Below are 11,164 nucleotides of genomic sequence, written 5' to 3'. Positions count from 1 at the left end.
ACAAAGCAGCCGCGCAGGGCAAAGCAGCGGCGCTGGCCGGCGCTGGCCGGCACAGCCGAGCTGGCTGAAACAGCCGCGCTGGCGACCGTGGAGCACCTCTGCCCGGGAATTTCCTAGTTTGTGGGCAATAAAAACACGGTGTCCACTCACCCTCTGCGCTTTCACTGGGAGCTGCAATCCTGAGCTGTTCCTAAACGGCCATCTTGTATCCCTCCCCTTTTAAATAATTTTTTACCTTTAATTTTTGTGGGTACATACTAGGTGTACATATTTATGGGGAACGTGAGATGTACTGCATAATAAACACATCATGGAAAATGGGGTATGTCTCCGCTCAAGCCTTTATCCTTTGTGTTACAAACAATGCAGTTATATCCTTTTAGTTATATTTAAGTCTACAATTAAATTACTATTGACTTATAGTCACCCTGTGTGCTATCAAATATTAGGCCTTCTTCATTTATTCTAACTACTATTTTGTACCCATTACCATCCTCACCTCTACCACCAACACCCAACTCCACTCTGCTACCCTTCCCAAACTCTGGTAAACATCCTTCCACTCTCTATCTTCATGGATTCAATTGTTTTGATTTTTATATCCAACAAATAAGTGAGAAAATAAGATGTTTGTCTTTTTGTGCCTGGCTTATTTCACTTGACATAACAACCTCCAGTTCATCCACATTGTTGCACATGACTGAATTTCATTATTTTTTATTGCTGAATAGTATGCCATTGTGTATAAGTACCACATTTTCCTTATCTATTCTTCTGTTCAAGGACACTTTTAGGTTGTTTCCAAATCTTGGCTATTGTGAACAGAGCTACTACAAACATGGGACCCATGGGTGTGCTATATTCAGGAAACCCATCTCATGTGCAAGGACATACATAGGCTCAAAATAAAGGGATGGAGGAAGATTTACCACGCAAATGGAGAGCAAAAAGAAAAGCAGGAGTTGTAATACTAGTCTCTGATAAAATAGACTTTAAAGCAACAAAGATCAGAAGAGACATAATGGTAAAAGGATCAATGCAACAAGAAGAGCTAACGATCCTAAATATATACACACCCAATACAGGAGCATCCAGATACATAAAGCAAGTTCTTAACGACCTGCAACGAGACTTAGACTCCCACACAGTAATAGTGGGAGACTTTAACACTCCACTGTCAATATTAGACTGATCAACGAGACAGAAAATTAACAAGGGTATCCAGGACTTAAACTCAGATCTGGACCAAGCAGACCTAATAGACATCTATAGAACTCTCCACCCCAAATCCACAGAATATACATTCTTCTCAGCACCACATCGCACCTACTCTAAAATTGACCACATAATTGGAAGTAAATCACTCCTCAGCAAATGCAAAAGAACGGAAATCATAACAAACCGTCCCTCAGACCGCAGTGCAATCAAATTAGAACTCAGGATTAAGAAACCAACTCAGAACCACACAACTTCATGGAAACTGAACAACTGGCTCTTGGACGTTGACTGGATAAACAATAAAATGAAGGCAGAAATAAAGATGTTCTTAAAAACCAAAAAGAACAAATACACAATGTACCAGAATCTCTGGGACACATTTAAAGCCATGTCTAGAGGAAAATTTATAGCAACAAATGTCCACATGAGAAACAAAGCAAGATATAAAATAGACACACTATCATCAAAATTGAAAGAGCTAGAGGAACAAGATAAAAACAAACAAACAAACAAAAAACTGAAAACCTAGCAGAAGACAAAAAATAACTAAGATCAGAGCTGAATTGAAAGAGATAGAGACACTAAAATATCCTTCAAAATATCAATAAATCCTGGAGCTGGTTTTTTGAAAAGATCAACGAAATAGACCGCTAGCCAGATTAATAAAAAAGAAAAGAGAGAAGAATTAAATAGATGCAATAAAAAACGATAAAAGGAATATCACCACTGATTCCACAGAAATACAAACTACCATCAGAGATTATTACAAACAACTTTATGCACATAAACCAGTAAGACTGGAAGAAATGGATAAATTCCTGGACATTTGCACCCTCCCAAGCCTAAACCAGGAAGAAGTTGAAATCCTGAATAGACTAATAACAAGGGCTGAAGTTGAGGCAGCAATTAACAACCTACCAACCAAAAAAAGCCCAGCTCTAGATGGGTTCACAGCCGAATTCTACTAGACATACAAAGAGGAGCTGGTACCACTCCTTCTGAAATTATTCCAAACAATCAAATAAGAGGGAATCCTTCCCAAATCATTTTATGAGACCAACATCATCCTGATACCAAAACTGGGCAGAGACTCAACAACAGCAACCAAAAACTTGAGGCCAATATCCATGATGAATGTAGATGCAAAAATCTTCAATAAAATACTGGCAAATAGATTGCAACAGCACATCAAAAAACTTATCCATCACAATTAAGTAGGCTTCATCCTGGGGATGCAAGGCTGATTCAACATATGCAAGTCTATAAATGTAATCCACCACATAAACAGAACAAAAGACAAAAACCACATGATCATCTCAGCAGATGCAGAGAAGGCCTTAAACAAAATTCAACAGTGAGAAAAAAGGACCTAGGAATACAACTAACAAAGGATGTAAAGGACCTCTTCAAGGAGAACTACAAACCACTGCTCAAGGAAATAAGAGAGGACACAAACACATGGAGAAACATTCCATGCTCATGGTTAGGAAGAATCAATATTGTGAAAATGGCCATACTGCCCAAAGTAATTTACAGATTCAATGCTATCCCCATCAAGCTACCTATGACCCTCTTCACAGAACTGGGAAAAAATCCTTAAACTTCATTTGGAACCAAAAGAGAGCCCACATAGCCAAGTCAAGTCTAAGCGAAAAGAACAAAGCAGGAGGCATCACGCTACCTGAGTTCAAACTATAATACAAGTTTACAGTAATCAAAACAGCTTGGTACTGGTACCAAAACAGAGATATAGACCAATGAAACAGAACACAGGCCTCAGAGGCAATGCCACACATCTACAACCATCTGATCTTTGACAAACCTGACAAAAACAAGCAATGAGGAAAGGATTCCCTGTTTAATAAGTGGTGTTGGGATAACTGGCTAGCCATGTGCAGAAAACATAAACTGGACACCTTCCTGACACCTTTCACTAAAAATAACCCCAGATGGATTAAAGACTGAAATATAAGACCTAACACCCTAAATAACCCTAGAAGAAAACCTAGGCAAAACAATTCAAGACATAGGCATAGGCAAGGACTTCATTACTGAAACACCAAAAGCATTGGCAACAAAAGCCAAAATAGACAAATGGGATCTAATTAAACTCCAGAGCTTCTCTACAGCAAAAGAAACAATCATTGGAGAGAACCGGCAACCAAGAGAATGGGAAAAAAATTTTGCAATCTACCCATCTGACAAAGGGCTAATATCCAGAATCTATAAATAACCCAAACAGATTTAAAAGAAAAAAACAAAGAAACCCATTCAAAAGTGGGTGAAGGACATGAACAGACATTTTTCAAAAGAAGACATATATGAGGCCAATAAACACATGAAAAAATGCTCATCATCACGGGTCATTAGAGAAATGCAAATCAAAACCACAATTGTGATACCATCTCATGCCAGTTAGAATGGCGATCATTAAAAAATCTGGAGACAGCAGATGCTGGAAAGGATGTGGAGAAATAGGAACACTTTTACACTGTTGGTGGCAGTGTAAATTGGTTCAACCATTGTGGAAGACAGTGTGGCAATTCTTCAAGCACCTAGGAATAGAAATTCCATTTGACCCAGCAATCCCATTACTGGGTATATATCCAAAGGATTATAAATCGTTCTGTTTTAAAGACACATGCACACATATGTTCATTGTGGCACTATTTACAATAGCAAAGACCTGTAACCAACTCAAATGCCCATCGATGATAGACTGGACAGGGAAAATGTGGCACATATACACCATGGAATACTACGCAGCCATAAGAAATGACGAGTTCATGTCCTTTGCAGGGACATGGATGAATCTGGAAATCATCATTCTCAGCAAACTGACACAAGAACAGAAAATGAAACACCTCATGTTCTCACTCATAGGCGGGTATTGAACAATGAGAACACATGGACACAGGGAGGGGAGCATCACACACTGGGGTCTGTTGGCAGGGACTAAGGGAGGGACAGTGGGGTTAGGGAGGTTAGGGAGGGATAGCATGGGGAGAAATGCCAGATAGAGGTGACAGGGGGATGGAGGCAGCAAACCACATTGCCATGTATGTACCTATGCAACAATTCTGCATGATCTGCACTTGTACCCCAGAATCTAAAGTACAATAAAATATATATATTATAAAAAAGAAAACATGAGAGTGTGGTATCTCCTCCGTGTACTAATTCTTTTTCTTTTGGGTATATACCCAACAGTGAGATTGCTGAATCAAATGGTAGCTCAATTTTCAGTTTCTTGAAGAACCCCCAAACTGTTCTCCATAGTGGTTGTACTAAATGACAATGCCATCAGCAGTGCACAAGTTTCTCTTTCCTCCACTTCCTCACTAATGTTTGTTATTGCATAATTTTTGAGTATAAGCCATTTTAACTGACATGAAATGATATCTCCTTGTAGTTTTGATTTGCATTACTCTGATGATCAATGATGTTGAGCACCTTTTCATATGTCTGTTTTTCATTTCTGTCTTAAGATACATCTATTTGAATCTTTTGCCCATTTTTAAATCAGATTATTAGATTTTTTTCATAGAGTTGTTTGAACTCCTTGTATATTCTGGTTATTAATTTATTGCCAAATGGGTGGTTTGCAAATATTTTATCCCATTCTATGGGTTGTCTCTCCACTTTGTTGATTGTATCCTTTGCTTTGCAGATGCTTTTTAACTTAATGTGATTCCACTTGTCCATTTTTGCTTTAGTCACCTATGCTTGTGGGTTATTACTCTAAATTTTTGCCCAGTCCAATGTCCTGAAGAGTCTCCACAATGTTTTCTTTTAATAGTTTCATAGTTTGAGGTCTTAGATTTAAGTCTTTAATTCATTTTGATTTAATTTTTATATATGGTGAGAGATAGGAGTCTAGTTTAGTTTTATTCTTCTGCATATGGATATCCACGCTTCTCAGCACCATTTATTGTAGAGACTATTTTTTCCCCAGTGTAGGTTCCTGGCACATTCGTCAAAAATGAATTCACTATAGGTGTGTGGATTTGTTTCTGGTTTCTCTATTTCATTCCATTAGCCAACGTTTATGTTCATGTTCCTGGCAAATTTGTCAAAAATGAATTCACTGTAGGTGTGTGGATTTGTTTCTGATTTCTCTATTCTGTTCCATGAGCCAACATTTCTGTTTTTATGCTAGTACCATGCTGTATTGGTTACTATAGCTCTGTAGTATAATTTGAAGTTGAGTAATGTAATTCCTCCAGTTTTGTTCTTTTTACTCAGGATAGCCTTGGCTATTCTGGGTCTTTTGTGGTTTCATGTAGAATGTAGGATTACTATATCTATTTCTATGAAGAATGCCATTGTTATTTTGATGGTGATTGCATTGATTCTATAGATTGCTTTTGGTAGAATGGACATTTGGACATCCTCCTTTCTTTTTTGGAATAGTTTGAGTACATTTTATATTAGTTCTTCTTTAAATGTTTGGTTTAACTTCAGCAGTAGAGTCATTGGGTTCTAGGCTTTTCTTTATTGTGAGACTTTTTATTATTTATGGCTTTGATTTCATTCTTTGTTGTTTGTTCAGGTTTTAGATTTCTTCATAAGTTACATGTGTCTATAAATTTTTCCATTTCTTCTATATTTTCCAGTTTATTGACATATAGTTCCTCCTAGTAGGCACTAATAATCCTTCAAATTTCCCCAGTTGTAATGTCTCATTTTTCATTTCTGATTTTATTTATTTGAGTTTTCTTTTTTTCTTTTCTTAGTCTCACTAAAGGCTTATCTATTTTGTTGAACTTTTCAAAAAACCAACTTTTGGTTTTATTGATCTTTTGTGTTATTGTTTTCTTCATTTCAATTTAATTTACTTGAGCCATGCCTTATTGAAAATATGAACTATTAGTAAGTTTAGAGAAGTAGAAATGGCCTTGCTGAAATCTGGGACTCAGGACAGAAGGACTTTACAAAGGGGTCATTTTGAGTCTATTATAAGCAAAGGTCATAAATATAGTGACAGTGTTTTCTCACCTGTGATGGGTGTGAAGACGGGAGATTTTGCTTGTCACCTACAAATTGTCTTTCCCTGCAACATTTGTACTTAGAATTCCATCAGAGTTATCTGCCCTTCTAACAATAGTTCTTCCATTTACTTTCTTTTGCTCTAGACAAATTTCAAGCAGCTCAAGACACATGTTCCTTGAAAAGCTTTTTGTTTTTGATCCAACTGAACCTGTTTCAAACCAGAGTTGTTAGCCCTTAGAGGAGGGACTTGTTGGAAGTTTCACATCTACTCTTATTTGTGCTTCCCAAACTTATAAGAAAGTTATGATCATTATTAGTTATTTTGTAGGTGAGAAAATTAAGGTATGTGAGGTTAAAAAATTTGGCCAAGTTCTTATCGAGCTAATATTCTAAACAAGAACTTAAATCCAGATCTGACTCCAGAGCATAGGTCTGTAATCAACACATCCTTAGATCTCAGACTATTAAAACAACAGTTATTGTTTGTTAAATAGCTGTTATGAGCCAGGTACTGAGATAAGGAATTTCCATATATTGCTTCAGTAATTCCAGAATTTCCATGCTCAGTGAGGGCTCATTATTGTTTCCCAGTGCTCAACAAAGTGTCTAGCATAAAACAAATATTCAATAAAAATTCGTTATATAAATAAATGAACAGCCTTCTGCGGTGAGTATTATTGGCCACATTTCATGGTTAAAGAAAATAAAGCTTGCAGAGATTAACTTGCCTGACGTTACACAGTAGCAACTAGCAGAGCTCAAAGCTCTATAACCCTGTATCTGTCCCAATGTCAAGGGGTTGAGAAATGTCAGCCAATGAAAAGGAAGAATTCCAGTAGTAATGCTGCAGGAGGAAGACTGCAGCTGCTGCGGCTATTTGGGCTGCTAGAGAAGCCCAACCATTCTTACTTTGTCTTTTTACACTCCCCAGAATCTGCTCCACTGTTCAAACTTGTGGGCCAATTACGCATGGGGCACAACACATGAGGTATAGGTAATTCTCCTTTTCTTCATTAAGGGTGGTTGAAAATACCATTACCTTTAGACAATTGTTATTTGGATTATTTTGCATTTGCTTTATTCCAAGTCTTCTACATAATCTTGACATAGGCCCTGGGCTAATTTGAAACTCTTCTAAGAGGAGAGCAGCCACAAACTAAACGACCCATTCATCCAAACAAAACACATTTTCAAGGGTCTCCAAGGCTACTGTTTCTCACTATTCTGGCTAAAGCCACTGAAGTCCACAGCTTGGGCATCTGTCTCCTGAGCATTGTTCCCACTGCCACCAGTCTTTTTCTACATTTCTCTCTGGTTAACTTAGGTGTCCGTAATGTGAAAACATACGGAGATACACTGGAGCAGGGATGGGTTTTCCATTTACATAAAGGAATGGATCACAGTGGCTCATGCCTATAATCCCAGCACTTTGGGAGGCTGAGGCAGGTGGATCACTTGAGGCCAAGAGTTTGAGGCCAGTCTGGCCAACATGGCAAAACTCCATCCCTACTAAAAATACAAAAGTTAGCCCAGTGTGGTGGCATATGCCTGTAATCCCAGTTACCCAGGAGGCTGAGGTAGGAGAATTACTTGATCCTGGGAGGTGAAGGTTACAGAGAGTTGAGATCACTCCATTGCACTTCAGCCTAGGTGACAGAGTGAGACTCCATATCAAACAAAAAAAAGGGGGGAATAATAAAAGAAGAGATAGCGAATGGGTTACAGTAAAACCACCTCTGCTAAAATCTAGTTCTAACTATGGACAGATCTTATAAATTCGAGAAATAATCTCTGAGCACCTCTATGTATAAGGAAGTTTGCTAGTAGTAGACCCTAGGAATACAGAAATAAAATTAAATAATTTCCATATTTAAATTTTGCCATATTGAATTAATAGGGCCAACAGGCATGCAATAACTAATTGCAAGTGATATGAGAGTTGCAAAGGAGAAACACTAGAGTAAGTAATATGCTTACTGGCTTAGTTTAAGTCACTTGCTCCATACCAAGAAATTCAGGTAGAATCACCTTCTCTAGAAAAACATGGATTCTCAGATAGAAACTGGAGCTAATGGCAAAGCTGTTTGGTAGGCAACCTTCCTGTGTCTCTAGGAAATAGTGGCTTCTATTGTTGATATCTGCTGGATGCCAGGAGCTTTACATATATTATCTCAATTATGTGTAAATAGATATAGTTTCTTGCAACACAGATGAGAAAACTAAGTTTTAGATAATTTGTCCAAGGTCTTATAGGTTGGGCTTAGAATCTAGACTGGATTGAATCCAACATCCATCTAACTCCAAAGCCCATGAATTTTTTCTACTGTTTGAAACTATTTCCAGAACATAGTGGTATTAGGAGCAAATGTGGAGGATTCTAGTCCCAAATTTAATATTAAGTAACTATATGTCTTTAGACAATTCTTTTTTATCTTCTGAAAAAAAAAAGTTGTCTAAAGGATATCTATCCTTATTGAAAGGATAAATGGAACAGTAGGAAAATATTCAGATCACATGAAATGGTCTTCACATGTGTGGAATGTTATCAATTATTAAATGACATTATAAGGTTTCTTCTGCCCCATACTCTATTATACCTGTATTCCTCATTCACTCATAGTCAAGACTTAGAGAGAAGAGAAAGGCTAAGAAGAATTTCAGGTTGGAATGTTAACACAGAGTCATAGACATGGCCCAACTAATTTTTATTTACTGAGCCTCAAATTCTTCATCTGTAAATTTCATAGAGGATTCTCATAGTCAAAAAACATGACAAATCTTAAGTTGCTTATATTAAGCTTTCCTTACCTTGACCAGGGCCACAAATTGCTTATGTACCACAGGGACCTGGAAATCCAAAAAAAAGTTTGAATCTAAGTAGGCTATGTTCTCTCATCTCATCAGTTGCAAGTGGTGTTCAGCACTAAGTGAACTGCACTTAATGAATTAAAGATGAAAGAGACAGCAGGGAGCATGATCGCAGGAAAAGACCTTTTATTTCAAATTTATGGGCTCATTATATGACAATTTGGAATCTGCAGATCAAAATTTTTCCACTCTTTCTGCAATTATTTACTTTCAAGTAAACATGTACAATTGCACATGTACAAACAGCATGTACTTTTTGAAATAATGGTCACATTGGGAATGGAGAAATCAAATTAAGTCCTCATATTGGTAAACCACCATTGCTATATGTTAGTCATTGAATCTTCTCCAAGAACAGGAACAGAGGGATGATGAGCATAATGGGTAAGATTCAGGTTGGCTGTGGGTCTGAGGGTCATATTGTAGATTGCAGAAAACTAACAGCCAGCTCTTCACCCACTTTTTAGCGGTGTGCTCAGGCAAGTTATAGAATCTATGGGTTTGAAAGGAACAGATTCTGTTCATTCCCTTCTTCTTTGATCCTTGGAGCCCCCTACTCTAACTCCCCATCAGGTGGTAATCCTAGCTCTGCTTATTCCTCAATGATATAAAACTGGTAACTTACTTCATGGAGACACTCATCACATCTCCATCCCCATCCTCCCAACGCTATCTTTGGATGGCTTCTTCCTTGTCTGTAAGAACAAGTACTCCACATGAGAGTCCTTTGGAGCCAGTTATTTACATACCAAGCAGATGATAGGGTCTTTTTCAGACCCACTGAATCACACTTTCCAAGACTGAGCTCAAGAATCTGCATGTTAAAATCCCAGGGGTCTCTGTTGTACCCTAAAATTTGAGAACCTCTGACAAATGTTGGTGCTCTGTGTGGTCAGTCACCTGATATTCACAAGGTAAAATGTAAAGGTCTCTTACTTCAATATCATCTGGAGGGACTGTAACAAATTCAATGTTGGGGGTCTTCTGCTAATCATCTTGAATCAGAATTTTGTATGTGTGCTTAAAGTTTGGGAAGCCCAATGCCTTCATTGTACAGGTAAAGAAACAATCCCAGAGACAGCGAGTGACTTGCCTGTGTGGCCGTCGATCTGGATGGTGGCAGAGCTAGGCCCATACCCAGGTCTCCAGACAAGTCCAAACAGCTTGCCCTTCTGGTCACCCCTTGAGAGTTATTTATGTCTCAGTTCACCTTCTGTGGCCACAGCAGTCCTCAGAAGGTTTGGAGGTCAAGAGTGAAATACACAACTGCTCTGGGTAGTTGCATGACCCCAGGTTAAAGCTCCTCTTCCAAGAGATTATGTAGAACAGTTTGAAATTAAAACAATGTAAAGTCAAAAACCTTTTTTATAAGCAACTGGGTACTGCAGGCTCTTCTCCAGATGGGATCTCAGGGGACTCCAGAGTAAAGTAGTTTTCTGTTCAAGGAAACTGTTAACTATGGCTTTGAGCCAGTCTGAATACAAACACTAAAATGACTTCCAATAATTTACCAAACCCATTTTTTTGTTGTTTTTGTAGTTGAAACACATACCTATTAAATAAAAGATAAATGTATGCAGTTTTGTGTTAGATCTTGCCTGAACCCATAAGTCTAATCCCTCAAGCCTATGTATTTGAGGTTTTGGCTCTGTCTCCACCTTGTCTCTTCAAGGCTGTGGTCTGGAACACCTTTGGACTGGCAGGCTTTGTCCCAGTATCCTCTAGGGGAATCCAATATAAGGCCACTGACCTCTAAAATGAGAAAAATTTCCAAAATGATAAGGCAAGGTATATTTTCTTTGAGGGATTAAGCAATTGCCACTAACAACTGTGCCATTGTATGATTTGCATTTGGGCTAATGCTTATCATCTTAGCAAGTGTTTCACCAGTGCTACATGATTAGGAAAATTGAATGCTGTACCACCTTGAATACATAATTCTGTAAAGAAACAGAACTCAATGGATTCTGGAACTTCTGAGAGTAGAGGAAAGAGAAGGCAAGGAAAGGAAGGAAAATTTATAATCTCACGTATCCAATCAAAGTACATGGTTACACTAATGTAAAGGTCTGTAATCTCTTATCTC

The sequence above is a fragment of the Cebus imitator genome, unplaced genomic scaffold (genome assembly GCF_001604975.1).
Source record: "Cebus imitator isolate Cc_AM_T3 unplaced genomic scaffold, Cebus_imitator-1.0 Scaffold292, whole genome shotgun sequence".
Classification (NCBI taxonomy): Eukaryota; Metazoa; Chordata; class Mammalia; order Primates; family Cebidae; genus Cebus; species Cebus imitator.
This window is presented reverse-complemented; position numbering follows the sequence as displayed.